The 24,715-nt window shown below is 37.3% G+C and overlaps 1 non-coding gene across 1 annotated transcript; it reads right to left on the bottom strand.

Moving 5' to 3' along the window:
• Positions 1-219: 219 nt before the first annotated feature.
• On the bottom strand, positions 220-325 carry LOC131511194 (U6 spliceosomal RNA). The gene has a single exon (XR_009261398.1). It is a non-coding gene; the product is annotated as a U6 spliceosomal RNA (small nuclear RNA).
• Between the last annotated feature and the right edge of the window lie 24,390 nt (positions 326-24,715).

The raw sequence follows: 24,715 nt of genomic DNA, 5'->3' as shown, positions 1-24,715 counted from the left end.
AGTCTCTATGATTATATTTTATTTCTTTGTCATATTAGTACATATATGGTCAATACCTCCAGAACCACTCTATTATTATCAATATATTACATCTTATAATTATCCATCAATAAGAATCAATTCGAAAACGAAACAGAATATTATTAATTTAATTATTTCTATTCTCCTTGATAGGAAATAGTAACTAGCCTTTCACTATATTATATAGAGAAGAGAGAGAAACATTTCAAACACTTCCTAAACTTATAGGTCATCCTTGCACAGGGGCTATGCTAATCTCTGTATCGTTCCAATTTTAGTATACTTTGTGCCAAAGTGAGCACAAGACAGCATCATTTGGAAAACAGTTTAATTTCTGATATCAACTGATTGATTTCTCCTTCCCTCCATCTTCCTTCTTTTCTTCACTATTTTTTTTTAGAATTAGAAACTTTTAGGTATGAATGTATTTTTACCCTTCACTCTTTAAAAAAAGAAAAAATCCCACTGTGTCAACTGTGTTGGGTACAGGAAGGCAGTGGGAAATTAATCCTTTAATAATACAACAGACAGAAAAGCAGTCACTTTGGTGCCCAAAAGCAATTAGTGGGAGTAGCCAGAACTAGGAGAGCAGCTTTCTTGGTCTCCATGATAAGGCAGTATAGGAAGGCCAAAGTCATTTACCAGAATAGTCAGGAAAGAAATTATTAAAAATACATAGACAGGAGCAAGTATCAAGGAAAGCTTGCCAGACTGAACTGTGTTCAATGTGAGAACTTTCTAGGTAAGTGTTAAAGAGGATACATGGAGGGCTACATGGAAGTGAAGGAAACTAGTGAGGTTTCAGCCCCGATTAGTTAGATTTAGTTGTTTTAATAGATGTGCCTATGGATGAGCCCAGGCCCTCAGATGATCATCTCAGACAGAAGGAAGCCCAGAGAGCTACAAAAAGCACTGCTTTAGTCCCTGGTGCTGGATCGCCTGACAGCAGTTTTGGAGAAAGAAGAGGCTAAAATGAAAATATGCTACTTTTAAAACTACAATAACGACAACTTTAAAGCTATTTTTGTAAATGCCAAGAAGAAAATAGTTTAACAGATGTTTCTGCCTTGTAAGAATTGACACAAGCCAACTCTCAGGAGTCATTTCCTAGAAAGAAGAACTGGCCCAACACAACTGGGAGTTTACTAAATAATCAACTTTACTTTTCAAAATATTTTTGAGTCCTACAAATGGACAAAGCATAACAACAAAAAAAAAACCCTACAGCTGTTCTTTACAATATTACTCTATGAATAACTTTATCAATTTAGGAGATAAAGAGTTCTCAGAAACAGTAAATCAGATTGGAGAAGTCACAATGAACGAGGAGACATAGGAGTTCACATAAAAGAAGACTGCACTGAAGTCTTTGAAAAATCCCAAATTATCTCCTATAGAAGCCATACTTATAGGACACACTTGCATCACATTTTTTTTTAAGTTTATTTACTTATTTTAATCGAGAGCATGTGCTAGCAGCACACAGCACAGTTGTGGGGCTTGATTCCACAACCATGAGATCATGACCTGAGCAGAAACCAAGAGTCAAGAGTTGGACACAACTGAGTAAGCCACCCGGGTGCCCTGCATCAGAATTTTTAATGAAGCTCCCTAGTGGAGAGGCTGGATTGCTGAAGGGATGATCCTGGTGATTAACTCACCAGAGGCTTGTAGTGGTAATCCCCTTGGAGTCCAAAAACCAGGAGTCCTTAGTAAACTACAGAGTACAGTCTCTCCACGATGAAGCCCTGCTAACTGACTTTACACAAGACTGATCTATGTACTTCTGATCAAACAGCTCAATGACCATTCATTAATTTACCACAGCAGTCACATTATTTCAGTAATTAAGTACCTACATTCCTTTCCAAGGCTTCCCTTGTTCCAGATTCAACAAGTCCATGTTTCAGAATGATTAAGAACTCAGACTTGAAGTTCTGACCATTCCAGCTCTGCCGCCGGAATGAATCCCAGCTCTGCCGCTTACTAACAATTTAACAATTGAGCACATTTCTTAGCCTCTGTGGAACCAAGTTCCTTTATTTGTACAATGGGGCCAATAACAGTTTCCACTCCAGAGTGCTGTTATAAAAATTAATTGAACTACTACATATAAAGCACCCAGAACGGTGTCTGACACACAGTAGTGATCAACCATTTTGAGCTGTTAGTTAGCAAGATATTTAAGAACCCATATTTTTTCAGCACAAAGTTGTTTGGTAAGTATGAAATGGAAGATCCAAGAAAGTAGGGTAGCGGTAGTGTTTCATACATTCAGTTTTTAATAAAGCTAAACTAACAAGTGTGTCTTTATCTCCCAAATCTAGAATCTCCCTTAATGGAGCAGTTACTAAAAAATCAAGCAGATCTTCACATTCTCAGTCTCAATTTTCTAGGCTTTCCACTTTTCTCCATCAGAGCCATTCCTTCTTTGGATGAGTTAATAGCACTGATTAAATTTCATTCAAGTGTGATTCCCTCGAGGCTCAGAGATATTATGTATTGATTGAATCAATCAAACTGCCAGAGTTTTAGAAGCGCTATTATATGGTATATCATATCCTGTTAGATGTCTACTTTAGAGACTACAGCAAACCCTGTCCAATCCTGCTCCCTAACACCTCAACCTGCCTGACTTAACCTCGGATAGGCAAATTCTCAACATGCCTGTGTTGTTATTCTCTACCTGAGGGCTTAAAATAATTATATTTTAAAGTCTGTTGGAACGATGACATTATATAGGGTAAAGTATATGATTATCTAGGTATGTCCCTATATCCAGTCAGAGTAATCAAACACAAAAACATTCATCTCCCGAACCTCCCAAATCTTCCTTTTGACCACTCTTCTGAGTACCTGTTCTCAAGACATCAACCCATTTTTACAGCGTTCAATCCTCAGGTCAGAAAACATTTTAAATATTGTTTAAAATGTTTTTCCCCAGATATGATGTATCCAATCAGTAAAAAAAAAAAAAAAAAAAAAAAAAAAAAAACACACGCAAAAAAAACCCTGAGCGTACATCCCCAGTGTATGTGTTTTTATATATTAATTATATACATGTACTATTATAAATATCATATTTAATTTAAATATAAACAGTCATTTAAAAGGATGAGATAACCAAGTATTAATAGAAGCTCTAATATTTTAATTTGACATCCCAATAAATCATTTCATACATACCCCAGGGTGACCATACTCTGATTTAGACAGCATTGTTTCAAGTATATGGTACACACCATCCTGTAACTCCTAAATTTAAAAGCCAAAAAACGTGGAAGATACAACTTTGTAGAAATCATGGTAGGATATATGGGTTACCACTTCATTACTGCCCAGGGGAGTAGAAGTCTGGATTCCCCATTTGGCCTCTGTTGACAGTCAGGGGGAGGATTCCTCATTACTATTGGGTGGGAATAAGAATTCTAGCTCCCACAGGGTGTCCACCAACCTCCCTGGCTGGCACAGATAGAAAGGCCTCATCAACTGTTCCCCATACGGCCTTCACTGTCACCACAGGGCCTTATTATTGCAGTGTGGTGGTATAAGTCCTGACTCTCCACTGGGCCTTCTCTCACACCACCCCCATGGTAAGAGAAAGGCTGTCTCTTTGTTACCACATGGAGATGAAAGTCTGTCTCACCAGTCAGCATTCTCTGACACTAACCTTAGTGTGAAAGTGGAAGCACTCCATTACAGCCGGACAAAGGTTGAGATCTAGGCTTCTCAAATTGGCCTTTACTAGCATGAGTGGAGGAGGGCCATGCTTTTTGTTTGTTTCATTTTGTTTTTCCTGTGGTGTTCAAATGTAGTAGAGCAGCTATTGTGTAAAATTTTTCTAACTTGTAGGCTGCCCCTTTCTTGGTCCTCTGACTTGCAAACACAGGTTTTTATTTGGGCAATTTTTGTCTGTGCCTGTTGGCATTTACCAGTTGCCTACATCTTCATTCCTATCTGGATGTATCAGCCAACAAAAAATTCAGGACACTCACCACCATGGTGGTTCTTGGATTTCAAAGTTGACAGTGCTCTTCTTCTTCTCTCCACCATACAAAGACTTCTTATATTGTTTGATATATAACACCCAGGGTTTCTAGTTATTTTTAGTGGGAAGGTGAAAAAGCCAATATTTCCAGGAGTGGAAGTAAGATTGGTTTTCTCTGAGATATTTAACCTTCCTGTGTCTCAATTTGCTCATCAACACAATGATAATAATTCTATCAACTTGCAGAGTTGTTAAAATAATTAAGATCTTTTTTTTTTTTTTTTAAGTTAGCCTGGCATATCATATACTCTCTAAGGACAACTGTGTAAAAATGTTTCTAAGAGTTCTGGTTATGTGAATGAATCATTATAATATTATTTCTGTTCACCACTCTGAACTGATGTTATATACTCTCTAAAAGAGCCATCTGTAGGCAAGGTGTCTAAGAGAGCCAGTTCCCCAAATGAATTAGTATAGTGTTGAAAAAATAAGTTATCCTGCAGCCTGGCACATTCTAGTTACAAAACAAACATTTTAAAAAAGAAAAAGAGAGCTGTTATTATTATTATTACACCAGTAATGACATCAGTGTTTTCAATTTTGATATCAGTAATTATTGATGCAACTGGCTAAAGCAGTTACTGGATATAAAATAATCCTAGACTAGTCGGTACTTTGACAACTTCCATGAAACAAAGCCATCCTCACAAACTGTTAAGTGATAGACTGTGTAATACACAGAATCCCTTCCAACCTCACGAAACCAGAGGCCTACTGTTTAGTCTAAAATAATTTACACACATAACTGATAAGTAAAAAAGATCTTAGGTCACTATGTTTTGCAATGATTTTGACATTGGTCAGCTGAAACCAACTGAATGGTATTCCAAGAGCAAGAGAATGATAAGGCATAGGTTAGTTTGCCTATTTATGAATGATCAGACTGATCTGCTCACCCTGATTAAATTTAAAAAAAAAAAAGAGATTTGACTTATTTAAGATAACTGGATTAAGTAAATCTATAGCCGTGATTTCATATACTTAGAGCTTTAAAAGTAATAAAATATTATCATCAATGATAGTGACGAGGATTATAATACTAACCATCATGATCAAGATAATAGCAATCGAAGAGATGTCATTAATACATTTCAGATGTAACTGCTTAGACAACCAAATGAACCATACAACTTGGTGGGTTTTTTTTTCCCCTATGAACTTACACACATTTCTTGTATTTACCATATTACTACACGATAGAGCAACCCTTGACGAACAAATTTAAAGTAAGGTCACCACAGGATACTGGCTGAGGAGAAGGTAGGTGGTTAGTATGGAAGGAATCTTGCCCTGATGACCCGTCTGTGCTCCTCCAGTTTGGACAAGAGTAAACACCGTTACCACACAAAGTCGTGGGGATCAATGTTGGCAGACACAATTTAAAATCGTCTCTGTACAGCAAAAAATAGAACTGTATTTTCTTATCAGTGTGATTTTGAGATAATGATAATTTAATTTCAGTCTCTTTATTTATTAATTGTCTATAGACTCAGAAAGAACCTCCCTCACAAAAAGCCTTTCTCAACAAAGTAGGCAGGCAGAGAGGTTTCTCACAGCTGCTCTCAGCGGTGCTCAGATTGCTCAAGTGAATTACTGGAAACAATGGATACTGAGAATAAAAGAAAAATGATTGGAGAGAATAGAAGTTGATAGCATTGAAATAAAAACCTTCCAGTGGGGCAGACCTGTGTGGAACTGCATGTCTTTGCATATTTCCCCAAGGAGAGAAGTAAAGAATGGTTTTGCCTGTGAGATGCATTTTAAAACTGTAAAATAAAAGGATCATGTATCAAACCAAATTGTGTTGGCTTGGAGACATATCTTTGCACGATTTTGCATTCCCTACAATATTTTTCATATTATTCATTTACTTTATTCCTCCCTTATGGATGGATGGATGGATGGATAATTTATTGGTACTGACTCAGTAGCACATAAATCTAAACTCCTGATCACTTAAAACCCCTAATGAATCCCCCGGAAAAATATCTGTAAAATATTTTCCCTCATCATCATTTCTGAAATGGTCTGTAATTTAAAGTGTGCTGCATTATTCCTGGACCATTCATTCGGTGTATCTATTGCACACACCCCCAGTATTTCCATAAGTTCATTTGTTATTGTCAGAGCACAAATCAACGTCTTATATTGGCTTAAGCACAAGGAATCCATACCAAGTCTAAGTCGGCACCCTCTATTCCCAACAAATGGTCACTAGATAGTATTATTTAAGACTCCTGTTGAAATAGCAAAGGTACAGACAACATTGTACAATGAGCTCTATTCATGTGAATAACATAGTATTAGAAAGATGAATGGGGGTTAAAGGTAGATAACTGATAAGGAAACAACTAATTTTTGATAACGATTTTAAATAAAATCCTTGGCTTACAGGAGAACCTAAGTTGTAATCCTAGAAAAAAAGAGCTATACTTAAAAACACCTTTTGAACTAGGTCTGTTTTGCACCCTAACAAAGCAAGACCTTTTTAAAACCTGATCTTCTCTGTCACAGCTAACCAAAAGAAAAGTCTCACCATGTTCCAAAATGAGCTTCACTATTTGGGGCAAGGTTACTTTTAGTCTCAGTTTCCACGTCTCTGTCACTTTCTGAATTATCCCATCAGGCCCTAGATTTAAAGGCATTATGGCAAATCAGTGGTAAGTATAAAACAGAAGCTAATTTTTGCAATTACAAAAACTCCTTTGGGGGAGCCTGAGTGGCTCAGTCGGTTGAGTGTCTGACTTTGTCTCAGGTCATGATCTTGTGGTCTGTGGGTTTGAGCCCCACACATCAGACTCTGTACTGACAGCTCAAAGCCTGGAGCTGCTCCGGATTCTGTGTCTCCCTCTCTCTCTTCCCCTTCCCAGCTCATGTGCTGTCTCTCTCTCTCTCTCTCTCTCTCAAAAATAAACATTAAAAAAAGCTTTTTTTTTAAATTAAAAATAAAACAAAAAACTCCTTTGTTAGTAGATATTTGACTCAGGAATATAACCACAAATCGTTTTGCTTTTCTAGAGCACATTCCATTTCAAGGAGTTTAAGAAATAGTCCGTTTGGGTGCTCCTGTGTGGCTCAGTCAGTGAAGCATCCAACTCTGAATTCCAGATTAGATCATGATCTCATGGCTTTGTGGGTCTGAGCCTTGCATCAGGCTCTGCACTGAGCATGGAGCTTGCTTGGGATTCTCTCTCTCCATCTCTGCCCCTCCTCTGCTCACATGCTCTCTCTCACTGTTTCTCAAAATAAATAAAACTTTAAAAACAAAAATGAGTCTCCTTTGAAATAAGATCCATGATGGTAAATAGTTGGGACCATTCCAACAAGAGAAAGTAATGCTGCCTAAGATTTTTGTTGACTAAGAAAAAGTGTTCTACCTCATTTCTTGTTATGCAACAACTGTATGACTTCTTCTTTGATTTGAAATGATAATAAGAATAAGGGACTCTGCATCTGAGATCAGCTGTGTGGTTTTTAAAAGTGCACTTTTCAAGGAGACACTGTAGTCCATGCCAATTTCTTCTCAACAGATGCCACCAAATCCATCTATTTCTGCTTTGATACCTGTCTCTCTGAGCACCACCTCTGTTTAGGCATTTCTTCACAGCATTTGTATCCAGCAAGATTCAAAGTTCTTTTCTCATTCTGATTTGTTTTGCTGCATGATTAAGAAGAGTCAACATGTAAGGAGACGTATGTTGTGACAGGCACTATTCTAAATGCTTTGAATATGTGAGTTCACTTAATCCTTTGAGGTCAAAACTATTATTATTTTCATATTACAAGTGAGGAGTCTGAGGCATAAAGAGCTAAATATCTTAGTAAAAGTCACTCAGGGGATGCCTGGGTGGCTCAGTGGGTTAAACACCTGACCCCTGATTTCAGCTCAGGTCACAGTCTCATGGTTGTGAGATCCAGCCCTGCGTCAGGCTCCGTGCTGAGCCTGGAACCTGTTTAGGATTCTCTCTTTCTTTCTCTCTGCACCTCCCTTATGGTCTCTCTCTCCCTCTCTCTTCCTCTCTGTCTTTCTCCCTCCCTCTCCCTCCCCCCCCCAAAATAAATAAATAAAAGCCACTAAGCTAGGGAGCAATGTAGGCAAATTTGAACTCAGGCAGTCTGTATTCAGAATCCACTCTTAAGCATTACTCTTTTGCCTTGATATTAGGGTGGCCAGAGAATATATGAGACATCCAGTTAACATTTAGTATCAGATAAACAATCAGGCTTTTTAGCATAAATATATCCAATATATTGCCTGAGGCATCTTTATACTTAAAAATTGTTTTTTGGGGAGGGCGCCTGGGTGGCTCAGTCGGTTAAGCATCCGACTTCGGCTCAGGTCATGATCTCACACACCTTGAGTTAGAGCCCCGCCGCATCGGGCTCTGTGTTGACAGCTTGGAGCCTGGAGCCTGCTTCAGATTCTGTGTCTCCCTCTCTCTGACCCTCCCCCATTCATGCTCTGTCTCTCTCTGTCTCAAAAATAAGTAAACATTAAAAAAAAACTTTTTAAATTATTTTTAACCTAATATTCAATTGTAACTGGGGTATTCTGTATTTTTATTTGATGAATCTGGCAGCCCAGCGGGGGACTGCCATTTAGACTGACTTTTCTTCTCCTACATAGTCTCTAAGACCTTCAGCAGTGGCTTGGCAATTGCCAAGGCTTTTTCCTAATTCATCACCATAGGGTTCCTTAGCTGCTTGCTAAATGACAAAGCTTTAGAGCGAGTTCTCAATATTATATAGATCAGGGCTTGAAAACCTTTTTCTGAAAAGGGCAAGATAATAAATGTTTAGGTGTTCTGAGTTGTACAGTCTCTGTCTCAACTAGTCAACTCTGCCAATATAGCAGGAAAGCCACAGACAATACATAAACCAACAAGTGTGGCTATGTTCAAATAAAATTTATTTACAATGATAGGCAGCAGGTCCTATTTGCCTCATGAACACTAGTTTACTGTTCCCTGCCAGAGACAGACACTCCTGTAAGATTTGGTGAGCTGAGTTCCCCATCTGAAAGCAATCAACCCAACCAAAAGACACCACAAGAACATAAGCTCTGTCTGCAAGTTATCTTCTATTTAGCGCAAGAAATCTTCAGTGGAGAAATTGCCTCTCAGTATCTTCCAAAATGCGGCCAGCCCTTATCTCATATGATAGTCACATCATCTTAGGAAAGAGGTCTCATCAAATACCATCTGAATGAAAGGCAGGTCCCGGGTCTTGCAGCAACTTTTGTATGTGTCCCTGAGATGGAGTTATCTATAATTACCCCCTGTTTTCATTTCCATACTACTCAGAGAAGCCTGTTTCCTTGCATCTTCTACTTCCTCTCTTCTTCCCTTCAATTCACTTAATAGTGTGAAGCTGAGCTCTTTGCCCACTGTTTTAGTCCTTCTGTTTCTACTGCATTTAAATCCTTAAATGCCAATTCCTGACCTTCTGTGGCCCAAAAATCTCATAGTTCGGCCAAATCCAGAGGCTTCCCTCTGTTTCATTCCCTGTTTCATCATTCTGCCATGTTTACAGCTTTGAATTGCTTGCCTCTCAAATCACTGTCCTTCCTTGGAATCTGAGAATGAGCTCTCTGTTCTCATCTTACATCTGTGACCATTTTCTCAGTCTCTACAGTAAAGTGTCTGCATTCATGGCCAGAGAATTCTCTCTGTTCTTCTAGGTGGCATCTCTTTCCTTTCTGCTAGAATTTATGCTGGCCCTGTGATTTACACTGACCAATGGAATGAAGCAGAAGTGGAACTGTTTCAATTCCAGATCAAATTCTCCAGAAACCTGGCAATTTCTGCTTCTACTCTCTGAGAGCCTATCGTTACCATGATGGTTGCCTAATTCCATGGGTAAAGCAAACTCAATATATCCTGTCTGGGACTGAAACATGACTCCCTCATCCACAAGTTTATATGTTGAAGCCCAATCCCCAGTACCTCAGAATGTGACTGCATTGGGGGATAGGGCCTTTAAAGAGGGGATTAAGTTAAAATGAGGCTGTTAGGGTGGGCCCCAATCCCATTTGACAGGTATTTTTGTAAGAAGAAAATTCGAAGTACAAAGAGACATCAAAGGTGCGCACACAGAGGTTGATGACACAGTGAGAAAGAAGCCATCTACAAGCCATGGAGAAAGACCTCAGAAGAATCCAAACCTGCTGACACCTGTACCTTGGACTTCTAGCCTGCATAACTGTGAGACACTAAGTTTTTGTTGTTTGAGCCACCCAATCTATTGTATTTTGTTTTGGCAGCCCTAGCCAAGACAGATGTATCCCAAACCTTGCTAACCAACGCTATACAGCACAACTTACCTTGCAATCTGCTTCTCCTCCAGTAGTCCCTATACCAGTAGTAATTCATTGGAAGCCAGCCTACTTAGCTAGTGTTTGTTCTCCATTTTAACTTTAGCCACTATAATATTCTTCTAACATACACAAATATAAATTCACGTGGATTAGGAATCCAAATGGAAAAAGTTAAAATTTCACGCTTTTAGAAGAATTGTAAGACAATGTTTTTTATCACCTCAGAATAGGGAAGAATTTCTAAAATAAGTCACAAATAACATCAGCCATAATGAAAATCATAAGTGAAATTAACTACATCAAAATAAAATATTTTCGTTTAAGAAAATTGACCATAAACAAAGTGAAAAAAGTCACATACATGAGGAAAATATCAGTAACACGTGTAATTAATAAAAACAATATTTGGATGATATTAAAAACTCAATTTGAGTAAGCACCAAGAAAATTAAAAATCCAATTGAAAAACGAGCACAACAAACAAACGTTAAGTTCGCAATAGTGGAAATTTAAATGTATAATAAAATAAAACTCATCTCACTAGTAACCTAAGAACTACAAAATTAAAAATCATGTGGTATTCCCTTTCAACTAATTCAATTCACACCTAAACAAAAATAGAGACAAATACAAGCACTGGTGAGGGTGTAGCTCAACTGGAACACACACATATTGTTAAAGGGAGAACCAACTGTCAATAATACAACAAATCTGAAAAGATGCATGTGGTTCCAGGACCCAGGAACCACACTCTTAGTTTAGAATGGATTTTCACTTATTAACTCTACACTCTAATGGCCTTGGGAGCTTTTTGTTTGTTTTATCTTTAATACTAGTACCTGATCAGTGGCCCAGCACAAATGAGTAAGAATCTCTAAGGGTGAGGCTCAGATGAGGATGAGGGGAATTGCAATCTCCAACCATTGCTAAAACTACTGTCCTCCCAAAAATGTCACACAGGTGCATGGGAGACACCTCTAGGAATACTCACTGCAATATTATCTGTCATAACTCACAATTAGAAACAAAACCAATGTTCTTCCTCAGGAAAATGGATTAATAATTTGTGGCATAGTCACCCAGTGGAATAATACAGAACAGTTAAAATTAACAAGCTAGTGTTGTATAATTCAATATGAATAACCCCTAAACCATGGCTTTAAGTAAAAATGTATTCAGAGTTATATGTATACTACAAATTTAAATATATATAGTTATAAATACTAGAAATTTAATATTTAAATTAAAATTAATAGATCTAAATACCAAAAATTTAAACATATTATAGTTAGTACTTTTTTTTTTTTTTATAACTACCTAACATATAGAAACTTTGGGGGAATGGAAGCCATTAAAGTTGTACACCAGAATAGTGATCAAATCTGAAGAAGAGCCAAGGGGACAGCCTTGGAGAGGCATATAAAAGAAACTTTTAGTTCTACTGTATCTTTAAAATGTTATGTAAGCCCAGCTATACGGATGCAAATGTGGCAAATGTTCAGAGTTGATTAAACTGGGGAGTGATGCTGTAGGTGTATATTTGAAATATTTCAAAAAACACAAGAGGAAGGGAGGGAAGTTGGAAGGAGACACTTAGAGAAGGCTCATCTTTGGAAATTAGGCCAAAGATAAAGGGTATTTCTACTACAAAAGTTGCATGGAAAGTCAGTTAAACTTTTAAAAATTCACATTTAACCTTGAACTCATCATCAGTGGATAACCACCATAAGGTTTTGAACATTTGTCTGGACAATGGACCTTTTATTGATCTTTCCACCCTATATCACTAAAAGCCCTAAAAACGGTGACTATGTCAAGTATGAACTACCTAGTCTTATTGACCAGAGAGACAGAGAGACAGAGAGACAGAGAGACTGAGTTTAAAATGATACTTTGCAACTAAAATACATATTAAAATCAAAATGTTTTCTTCATAGATTCTTTGGCCTAAGCCTTCTACCTGTAGATCACATTTTGGTATAAAAGTTATATTGTTCTTTGACATCATTGTGAACTTCTCCATTAATGTTCCTTGATTATTGTTGTTATTTTGCTTCTCATGGTCTTTATGTTTCATTTGTCTTCCCACCAGAAATTTTGACTCCTCATTGAAACCTAGCTTTCTCCTTCAGGCAGAGTTGGTTGGTACCTCTTCAGCTTAGTGATTAGCAAGATTGATCATATTTTTGCTACTGAATTTTCAATAGTGTAGTGTGACGACTGCTGGCGTCACTGCTTCTCCACTAGAACTGTTAACTCCTTAAGATCAAGAACCATGACTCCTTAGGTGGGGTCTCTGTGTCTACTTCTGACAGACACCCAGACAGCCTGCATTTTCAGAAGTGTCTTTCTTTTTTTAATTACGTTATGAATTTTATGAATGTTTATTTATCTTTGAGAGATAGACACTGAGCATGAGCAGAGAGTGGCAGAAAGAGAGGGAGACACAGAATCTGAAGCAGGCTCCAGGCTCTAAGCTACCAGCCCAGAGACCAACGCAGGGCTTGAACCCACAAACCATGAGATCATGACCCTAGCTGAGGTCGGACGCTTAACCGACTGAGCCATCTAGGCGTCCCATACAATCTTTGTTTTAAAATAGACTTTGTCTAATTTAAGCATTCAGAACTCAGTAGGGGCACCCCCTTTTTCAGAAGTGTCTTGTGAATGCCTCCTCCTCAAGTTAAGTTGCCACACTGGTTTATTCATTCATTTAGGGCAGTTTATACTTTAATCAGTTCTCTGTTCTTTGCGTGCTTTTCTGACCTTTCCCATTTCTTATTCCATAATTTTAACTGATCCCTACAATAATCTTTCCATCCCGTGAATATCTATGAGACTTGTTCATAACCTTGGATTTAATGTTTGTTATGATTATGTCTTTATGCATACAAGTTAGATCCTTCTAGAGGACAGAATCATTGCTTTCTCTCTCTACATCCTCAATGACCCAAGATTTCTCAAAATGCCACCCTGACCACATGCACTGAAATAACTTGGGGACACTTTTCATAAAGCTTATTTTTAGCCTGCCTTCCAGAATTTCTGAGTCCAAGATAGATAGAATTAAGGCTCAGACTAATGCATTAGGTATTTTCATGGCAAGGGATTTATATACTTTAACAAACTCAATCCTAAGAATAAGTATTTAAAAAGGTATTAGTATCCTTATTTTATAGATGAGAAATTGAGAATTAGAAAGTGTGTAGCATGCTTTTTTGAAGTCAAATTGCCAGGGTTCAAATTTCAATTTGATTACTTAATAGCCCTGTGATTTAGAGGCAAGCTTTTAATATTTTGGTGCGTACGTTTCTTCTTTTAAAGTATGCATTAAAAAATGACAGCTATCTCATGAAAGTGTTGCAAGGGCTAAATGAGAAAAGACAAGTTCTCTGAAAAATGCTGTGACACACAATCGTCCGCAATAAATCTTTGCTTGGGAGATCACTGAATCCCGCACTAAGCAATAGAGCAACTGGGATTATCTTAGACCAGGGCTCAGAAACTTTTTCTATCAAGGGCCAGAGAGTAAGTAAATAGGTTAGGCAGTACAGGTCAGGCAGTCTGTTTCAACTATTCAACTCCTCCCTGGTAGTAGAGAAGCAGTCATTAACAAAATGTTTTTTAAAAAGAAAGAAAAAGAGAAAGAAAGAAAAAGAAAGAAAGAAAGAAAGAAAGAAAGAAAGAAAGAAAGAAAGAAAGAAAGAAAAGAAAAGAAAAGAAAAGAAAAGAAAAGAAAAGAAAAGAAAAGAAAAGAAAAGAAAAGAAAAGAAAAGAAAAGAAAAGAAAGGGAGGAAGGGAGGAAGGGAGGAAGGGAGGAAGGGAGGAAGGAAGGAAGAAAGGCTGTGGATGTGTGTTCTGATAAAAATTTATGGACATGGAAAGTTGAATTTTATATAACTTTTGTATGTCAATAAATATTCCTCTGAATTTTTTCAGCCACTAAAAAATACAAAAAACAAAACAAAACAAAACACCTTCTCAGCCCCCAGGTAGTAAAAGAAAACAAACAAACAAACACACACACACACACAATGGCTAGATTTGGCCAAGATACTGTAGTTTGTGGAACCTCACTTTTAACTATTAGGTTTCCAAGCTTCTGATATAACACAGCTGCCTAAGTGAACTTTGAATGCAAAAGCTAGTTAGCAACTATCAGTTAATGCAACATCATTTCCCCAAGGTTTCTGCTTCAATCTCTTAACACTTGTATAAAAAGAAATTAAGGAAAATGGAATCCCTCGTCACCTCCTTGGTTTTGTATCCTTTGAAGCCACACACATTCTATCTGAACCTTTAATTTGTTACTCAATCTCTTCTCAAAATCATCCTCTTCTCTTCCTACCTCTACTAGCCTCTTTCCCTGGTATATTCAAATTGAGATCCTAAATCAAGATTATCACTTATAACAATGGTGACTTGTGTAACTCATCACTTACTTGTTCTTCCCTTCAACTAATCCAAAATGTACTTTAAAAAAAGTGCTATTAGAGACTGAGTCTGCCTAGCCCACTCAGACTCAAGATATGTGCGCCTTGGGCTTGCTGATTACAGGACAAGCCCCTTGCCTTTCAGAGATCCTTCTATTAAATTGCAGGCAAGGCGATCCAAGCAGAATCTGCTGGCAACCATTTCCAGTGAAACAAGCATAACTGAATAAAAAGTCCATGAATTAATTCAATTCTACTATGTAACTCACACTAGGATCTGGACAGAAATGGTGATAAAATTATTAACACAACAGATGATTGCTAGAGCAGCATTTGGCTATCATTAATCCATTTAGATAAATATTTAGATAATTCTAATATCTAAGTAATTACTAATACTGAATGCAGGTGTGACTGAGAGTCTTGAATGTAAAAGCTTATAAAAGATAATTAATTTTATAGCAGAAGAAAATAATTCAGTGAAATTTTAACTAATCAGATATGGCATGCAGTTTTTTAAGTTTATTTATTTATTTTGAGGAAGCAAGGGAGGAAGAGAGAGAGAGAGAGAGAGAGAGAGAGAGAGAGAATCCCAAGCAGGCTCTGTACTGTCAGCACAGAGCCCGATGTGGGGCTCAAACCCACGAACTGTGTAATTAGGACCTGAGCCAGAATCAAGAGTCATATGCTTAATGTATTAAACCACCCAGGCATGCATTTTAAAATAAACTTTAGACCTAGAAAGAATTTTCAAATTGAACCTAAGTATTTCCTCTTTATTTAGAGGCACGACAAAACCTTCACTCTCCCATGCACCATCCTAAGAAATCCCTCAGTGCCATTACAATCCATTAGTTGGGTTTTTTTTTTCGTTTGTTTTTTTGTTGTTGTTGTTTTTATTAAAGGGCTGTCCCTGCAAATCCCCAGTGCCATCATCCAAAGACCAAAAGTCAGGGTGATTTTACACCTCTGAAATAGCTGGATTTTGTTAGCACAGGGTATTTCAACATGGTCTCTGCTCTCTCATAAGACATAGCCTTAAATGAATATGGCTTTTAAATGATAACCATAGTGAATACTAGTGCCTCAGTGCAGAATTATCACAAATATACAAACATCTCACATTTGTGTCCAACATGAACTGGAGACTACCAAGAACACTAAAAAAAAGGCACTTAATTGGGGGCACCTGGGTGGCTCAGTCGGTTAGCATCCAGCTCTTGATTTCAGTTCAGGTCATGATTTCACTGCTCATGAGATCAAGCCCAGCATCGGGCTCTGTGCTGACTGCATGGATCCTGCTTGGGATTCTCTCTCTCCCTCTCTCTGCCCCTCCCCGACTTGCTTTCTCCCTCTCTATCAATAAATAAATAAATCTACACATTAAAAAAAAAAGCACATAAAGATCTCCTTTCCATAGCTTTCCAAGCTATGGTTTCAAGACAGAGTGCTAAACCCAAATCACTGTTCTATATCCAGTTGAGAGCTCATTTACTTAACTTTGAATATAAATAGCAATGATCAGCCTTAGTGTTACTATGAACATTCTAAGATATTATGTGAGAATTTTCATCAAGCACCTCATGTTAACATATGGAGTCTTGGTTCCCCTTATTCCCTTTACCTATTCATATTACTTATCTATGAACAATTTGTGTACTCACCTGACTTTCTGTCCTTCATCTGATCAAAGAGAAAGGAGAGAAAGAATCTCTGGATGATAATAGGCAGAAAGGAAGTCAGTTAATTTGGACTACAATCAATGTAAAAAGATTAGCAACAAAGTCTATTCTCAGTCCTGACCCAATGTCATCTGGGTTCAGGTTCATCAGACTGCAGAATGGAAATGATGAATCAGCCAAAAAAATTATCTCAATCCCGAAACCTCTACAAATTTCTTTCCTGAATTACCTTTATTTTGACCCCAAGTGTCTCATCTTGTAGACACCTTCTCACTGTTCCTCCTCTCACCCTGAATCAACCAAACCTCTGCCTATAGCAGGCTCAATTTAGATGGCATTTAACTAAATACCTTGGATTGTAGTTGCATCACCTATAATCTATAAAATCCTTAAAGGCCAAGTTTATGTCTGCTCCATCTTTGTGTTTATAGCACATACTTGACCCAGAATTGATGCTCAAATTTTTTTTTTTTTTGCTGGCTGTTTGAGTAAACATATCAACTAAACCATTCAGTCGAGTGAGAACTATTTGACTAATTCGTGACTTGACAGAACTGCCTAGCTGACCTGATTTATTTCGTTTTCCCTAATCAAGACATACAGAATGTTTGGATCTGATATGCATGTTTATTTATTTTTTTTTTTTTAATTTTTTTTTTTCAACGTTTTTCATTTATTTTTGGGACAGAGAGAGACAGAGCATGAACGGGGGAGGGGCAGAGAGAGAGGGAGACACAGAACCGGAAACAGGCTCCAGGCTCCGAGCCATCAGCCCAGAGCCTGACGCGGGGCTCGAACTCACGGACCGCGAGATCGTGACCTGGCTGAAGTCGGACGCTTAACCGACTGCGCCACCCAGGCGCCCCCTGATATGCATGTTTAGATAAAGATTCAGGACATGCCAGTTAGTCTCCTACTCTTTCTGATTATGCCCCACACTTGTGTTTGCTTCCCTTAAATTCGTATTTCTAACCATTATTACAAAGTTAATAAAAGGAATATAAAAAAGTTGTATCATTAAATTTTTTACAGGCATAATAAAGGTGCTTATTTTCATGCCTGTAAAGGGTATCTAATTTCTATTTCATTTTTCTTCTGAGTTCTTCAAATATACCATAGGCTTTACTTTATTGGTTTTTGGTTTCCTCATTATAGACAAAGTGCTTCGATAGCATAGGATGGAATGAAATTTGCCCAAGGACAAAGAGACGGCATTAGAACTCAGGTGCCCTGGCTTGGCTTTTAGTTCAATGTTTCTTCCCACTTTAAAAGGTAATAGAAATCTTTCTCTGATGTTTCTAGAACCAGAAGTGCCTGGGAAAAAAAAGAGTTGGCTTGTCAAATTTTATTTATATACTCTGAGAAACTAGGACACATGGAATCTTTCAACTCCTCCCAATTTCACAATTATTTTGGATACCTCAGTACTTTTACAATTGAGATTATCCTCCTCTTGTCTTGATATGTAAAAATCACAAGCCAAAAAAAACATCCCGCTATACCAAGTATTCATCTACTGTTAGATTATCTCTTTTAATCAAGGTTATATGACCCTTTCCAGGAAAGAGAAATCCATAATAATTAGTACTAATATTTTAATTTTGTATAGAGCTTTTAGGTCAAACAAAAATATTAAATAAAAGGATATGGTCATCATGGCAAATAAAACCATAAACATAAATAAACTTCTGTTCACAGGACATACATGGCAAAGAAGATAAGCCAAACCACTATTTTATGCCATGTCTTTTTCTGACATAATCTAGGTCTGACAAATACCCAGGCTTATTCTCAGGATTTAGTCTGGTTTCAGGAAAGCAAAATAACACTTTCAAGACAGTACATTGGCATGTTTGCAGAAACTACAGACTAAAACTGCAAGTTACATATTAACAACTCATTGTCCTATAAATGGCGTATTCACCAACAGATGGTTTGCAAGCATCGAAGGGTTCTGCAATCCCTCAAAGGTAGCTTTTTCATTGCCATATCCCTGTCTCTAAGAATATATCCTATTTCAGCTGTGAAGACTTGAAGATGACCTTAGTATTCTGCCTTATTCTATCTTAATTTTCTTTTCAGTGAAAGATTACTTAGAAATGTTAGCCACAAATACGCACTTCAAAATCATTAATATTAATGAAGGAACATTATGCCTTAAAAGAGAACAGCAGAGGGCCGGCTATGACCCACTGAGGACTTGTCACAGGCTCTTGTTTCTGAAACACTGGGACACCGGTTCTTGTTGTTTTTTCAGCACTGACTGCTATTTCCTTTATGTGGACTTAGTAAGCATTAGTTAGTGAATTCTGGATGCAAACCACATTAAGGAGAATTGTTTTTTCCCCCTCAAGCATAAGTAAATTTAATGAGAAGCCAGGAGGCATTATGATACACCAAGATATTATAACTTATCAAACCTTTATTAGAGTACCCAAGACATCCAGCTCTGGTTGGAATTTATTGTGTGGCCTTGGATTGGTCCCATAATAGATCTAAATCTCAGTTTCCGCACCTTTTATTTTTCTATGGAAAATACTGCCACCCACCTTACTTACAGCGCTGTGGTACTGATGTCATCAGCTAATGCAGGTAAAAGTGCTGTGGATAGTCAAAGCTATTATGCAAACATGCCATGGACGATAAAGAGGCCCAAATCAATGCTTGGTTAAGAATTATAGCATCATATCCCAGCGTACTTTATTTCCAGAATATTGATATCTATATGTGAAAATTATCTACTATTCCTATGTCAACTCACACATTTCACAGGAATAAAATCAACTACATAAACAAGTTACAATTGTGGAGTTCAGACACCAAAGAAAAAGACAGAGATTAAAGGGCACTTTATTATTTTGTTAAAGGGCACTTTAAAAGTTTATGAAAATACAAGTACCATCGCATGATTTTTCAGAAACACAGAAAAAAAATCCACTCCAAAAAAAGACTTCTCTGTAAGTTTTAGCCAAGGGGTCACTAGCAGATCTTCTTTCCTCACATTTTTTTGGATCATGATAAAAAATTATTAATTTGGGTTATAAAAAGATACCTATAGGATGTGAGAAACACATTCATTACCTTCTTAATTCTAGAAATGTATGTCCAGATACCCACCACCTCTTCACACACACACACACAAACACACACACACACACACACACACACACACACACACACACATAGGAGTACAAAGAGGGACACAGGACATGGGGAGAGATTTTTAGTTCAGCTATTTTGAGAGTCTCCCCTCTGCTTCTCCCACAGTCAGGAACACAAAAAATACTATTATGTCTCTTTATCAACACAAAGATATCTAGAGTAACTCACAAAGGGTTTATCTAACTGGAAACATTTTTTTCTTTGGTGGCATCAGATCAATCATTTTGAAGTTTTTTTCTTACCTTATTCCTTACATCATCCCTTCTGTGCAAGTACGTGATTTCAGGTCTTAAAAAGCAGAGATTATACTATGTGAGTCTTTGATTGGTATTTGCTTGCCCTGATAATCTGATTTCTAGGCCAGAGATGTTCCAATAATCCCATGCTGCCAATATAAGCACAGGAAATGATAGATTCTCTAAATTGATTTATTCAAGAGCAGAATGTGAGAAAGTAAGTAAATCTCACTGGGGGTTCTGAAGCAGACATCTTGATTGTCAGTCAGTCCTGGAAACCAGTTTTCACATCATCCATTAACATATCATGTAAACTTCAGTGAAAATAAATAGTGCACAGTCTACATTTATCCAAACAATGGAACCAGAGTATTTTTGCAGAACTTTAAACCATTCTTTAGTATTTAATATAACAAGAAAAATGAAACTATTTTAGTTAGCAATATAAACCACACTATTACAAATTAAGCACATGCCTACTTAACAAAGGAAGAGGTTAACATGGTGATGTGTATGCAACATGGGACAATTCAAGCCAATTGAAAAATACACATTTTAATGTCAGACGTCAATGTTTCCAGACTGTTTCATTTCTAGTATCTTTGTCAGTGACATCTGTGGCACTTTTCCTTGCTAATCATCTACATGTCCATCACAAAGGTGATATCCTGTCATAGTAGACAGACTACGAGAGAAAACAGAGTTGAGTTTAAATCATGGCCCCAACACCTAAGAACTGTGTTATCTTGAGCAATTTGTCTGATCTTGCTGAGCATTAGTGTCACATCTTTAAATAGGAATATACAGGGGCGCCTGGGTGGCGCAGTCGGTTAAGCGTCCGACTTCAGCCAGGTCACGATCTCGCGGTCCGTGAGTTCGAGCCCCGCGTCAGGCTCTGGGCTGATGGCTCGGAGCCTGGAGCCTGTTTCCGATTCTGTGTCTCCCTCTCTCTCTGCCCCTCCCCCGTTCATGCTCTGTCTCTCTCTGTCCCAAAAATAAAATAAAAAACGTTGAAAAAAAAAATTAAAAAAAAATAAATAGGAATATACAATCAACTCTGTCGACTTCTGAGAATTAAGTGATACAAAGTACTGACCACAATGTGTGACATAACTAGTCTTAGTACTGAGGGGTCAGAATAGTTATCTCCCTCCTACGTCACGTCAGGGGTATTCAAGGGTTATAACTCATTCCTTGATGCACCAGTTAAGCTCATAGCATGCTACCTTTCTAATTAATGGTTTAATTGAATACAACTAAGCTTGATAGCTCAAAGGGTTCAAGTATACAAGAGCCCATACTCATAAAACATAATGAAGGAATTAACACAAACTTACAGAAGGAAAAAATACCATTAAAAAAAAAAGCAAAGGGGGCGCCTGGGTGGCGCAGTCGGTTAAGCGTCCGACTTCAGCCAGGTCACGATCTCGCGGTCCGTGAGTTCGAGCCCCGCGTCAGGCTCTGGGCTGATGGCTCGGAGCCTGGAGCCTGTTTCCGATTCTGTGTCTCCCTCTCTCTCTGCCCCTCCCCCGTTCATGCTCTGTCTCTCTCTGTCCCAAAAATAAATAAAAAATGTTGAAAAAAAAAATTTAAAAAAAAAAAAAAAAAGCAAAGTACAAACTTGCTAAAAAACAAAGAAAATTAAAATAAACAAGCACAGGTATATTGTTTTCACCCATTTGCCATTTGATTCATAGGAACTTTTTTGTATATTTTTCATGTGTTTTCACTCATATGTGGAAATTGAGAAACTTAATGGAGGACCATGGGGGAAGGGAAGAGGAAAAAACAGTTTCAAACAGAGAGGGAGGTAAACCATAAGAGACTCTTGAATACTGAGAACAAACTGAGGGTTGATGGGGGTTGGGGCTAGGGAGGGGGTAAATGGGTGATGGGCATTGAGGAGGATACTTGTTGGGATGAGCATTGGGTGTTGTATGTAGGCAATGAATCACGGGAATCTACCCCCAAAACAAGAGCACACTGTATACACTATATGTTAGCAGACTTGACAATAAATTTAAAAATATTAAAAAATAAAGAAATAAAATTGTAACACACAGCAGAGGTGAAACTATGAGAAAAAGTATACAGAAGCAAAAGGCTGCTGACATTTGTTCAAGCCTTCTAAAAAAATAAGTTGAATGTTTAAAACATGAATACCTTCATGGGGCACCTGGGTGGCTCAACTGGTTAAGTGTCCAACTCTTGTTTTGGCTCAGATCATAATCTAACGGTGCAGAGCTCTAGTGTAGAGGCTGGTTGAGATGTGTTCTCTCTCTCTCTCAAAGAAAACTAAAAAAATAAATAAAAATAAAATAAAGTAAAAAGAATAATGTCGGACTCTTTGACCTATTATCTAACATTTGAATTTATTTTCTAAGCTTTTCTAATATTTTATTTCTAAAATTTGAGAACTGTTATATTCATGGAAAATACCCTTCAATGCATAAACTATATAACAACACCAAAATTGACATAAGTTACGTCCCACAAAGGAAGAATGGCACAGCAAAAATTTCATTTCATTCGATAGATATTTATTTGCATATGCCAGGTCCTATTTTAGGGCTGGGGATACATTATTGAGAAAGACAGACAAGTCTCTGCTGTCGTGGAATTTATATTTTAACTGAATAGAGAAATAAATGAGCAACTGAATGAGTAAAATTAGTTACCAGAGGACTAATAGTTACAAATACGGTGATTCTGTGAAGGATAGCATGATAGAAAGTTGGAGGAGAGAAAGTAAACTAACATAGATTAAATCATCTGGGAGGCGATTCGTAAGAATTGAATACCAAGAGTGAACCGACGGCTATGTGAAAATCTACAGAATGCTATCTAATCATAGAAAATCATGAAAAAGAGATTCACAGAACACAAAACACAGAACATAAGGTTACTTAAGCATTTATTACAATGATAAAAGTTCATCTTATGTAGAAGCTATGCATTAACTTGACAACAGTAGTGGTACTAATATGGGGGGGGGTGTTTTTCCCTTTATTTCTATTTTTTAGTTTAAAAGTGTACTATTTTCATGCTGAGAAATGTAAGTAGAATTCAACATACCCAAGAGAAAATCATGTGTCTCATCAGTGCTTTTCATATCAGAGTACTGATTATAGTATTTTAGGTAAACCTATGTTTAATACATGTTTTAATTATAGTGATTTTAAATACACAAAGAAACTGATCTAATAATAAATGGAACCAATCCTCAAACATTCTATTAGTCATTACTAATCGTTTTAACATATTGCTAGCTGGCACCCCTCTCTTGCTACACCACTCAAATTTCCCTCCCACAATCATCCTGTAAGACAGTAACAACAAATCCATCCTAATTTTCATCCTGCACTCTTGCAATTTTTTTTTTTTTTTATCAACATCACTTTCTGGAAAGTAGGTATCTTGCAAGAGAGCAGTAAGTGTATTTTCAAAATAATCTCTCCCACTCATATGTCAGTTACATCTATTCCTCATCCCTCTCTTGCCCCTACCACCAAAAATATTGGAAATAAAAATGTAAGATTCTTACGAACATTCCTAAGTATACGCGGCATGTCTGTCAGAATATCCTCACTTATAGGTTACAGCCTGTCTAACGTCTGTTCAGAAAATGCAATTAGTTTCTAGAGGTCCAAAGTCAAATACATTGTCTTAGAAAGTAGTTTCAGAGCAAGCCACAAAGCTCTCTACTTGGTAATTTAAATGACTGACCGCTCAATTTATGAGCATTCCCAGCAATAAAATTCAGCCTGAACTTAATAATAGCACATTTTATGTGACAACGATGACAATTACAATCTATAGTTACTGCAGTCGCCCTTTGGTCTGGGGAAAAATGACAGTATTAATTATACACACTTGCCATTTATCAGACTTAACTTGGCAGGCGATTGAGCTCAGGACCATCTCCAACTTGACTTCTACATTTACCATTTTCTAATCCACTGAAACGAAGATAATTAGAATAGAGAAAAATGAGAGGCTCCTTCTTCCACTGGCTTTATCTCTGATTTCATGTACAGTATAGTTCTCAAATCATATTAAATTTATATCGCTAGGTTTAGAAGCCTGTCATTGTTTACTTTCTAAACTCCAGAGCGAAGGGAATAATATTTCCTGGTGAGCTATAGCATGGGATTTAGGCTGTGTGCAACTTTCACATTTTTCTTTTATATCTTATTTTTACGTTTGGACTATTTAGGGAGCTTGGGTCCTTGTTATTTTCCCTGCTAGTTCAGATTACTGATGTACTGAAAACTGAAATTATTTTAAAACATGGAAAAGTACCTAAAGGGCTTCAGATCCATAAAAGGACATAAAACTAGGCCCTAAACTGTCTTATTTTCATTCAATCATTTTTTATGATCTTTATTCAACCATGTATCTGTTTTATTCCATTTTCGTTTTTGTGTTTTACCTCTGTGTGCCTTGCAAGATCCACAATGTGCTATTTAAGATTTAAGACAATTATCAAATCATGGCTTCTGTGTTCAAGTCTTTACAAACTCTTCTTAGAAGGCTTAGGGAGTTACAATTTCTTAAACTCCTATTTTGGTTTTAAACACTTTCCCTTATGAATTCTTACCAAACCTTAAGAAGTATTATCCCTGTTTTTTTAAGAAGAACAATTTTGAGGCTTAGGAAGCTTAAGCAACATTGATATCTGAAGGCAGAAATTCTAGAATAAGCTTCCAGAAGAAGTGGTTAGAGCTATCTCAAAAGTATAAATAAGCAGGGAGTCTCCACCATGGCTAGTTCCTCCTGGTTTTGTCATTGTTAGACCAGAGCACCTGTTAGAAAGA

This window comes from Neofelis nebulosa, chromosome 4, assembly GCF_028018385.1.
Source record: "Neofelis nebulosa isolate mNeoNeb1 chromosome 4, mNeoNeb1.pri, whole genome shotgun sequence".
Classification (NCBI taxonomy): Eukaryota; Metazoa; Chordata; class Mammalia; order Carnivora; family Felidae; genus Neofelis; species Neofelis nebulosa.
Note: the sequence above shows the minus strand (reverse complement) of the source record. Positions and strands in the feature narration are given on the sequence as shown.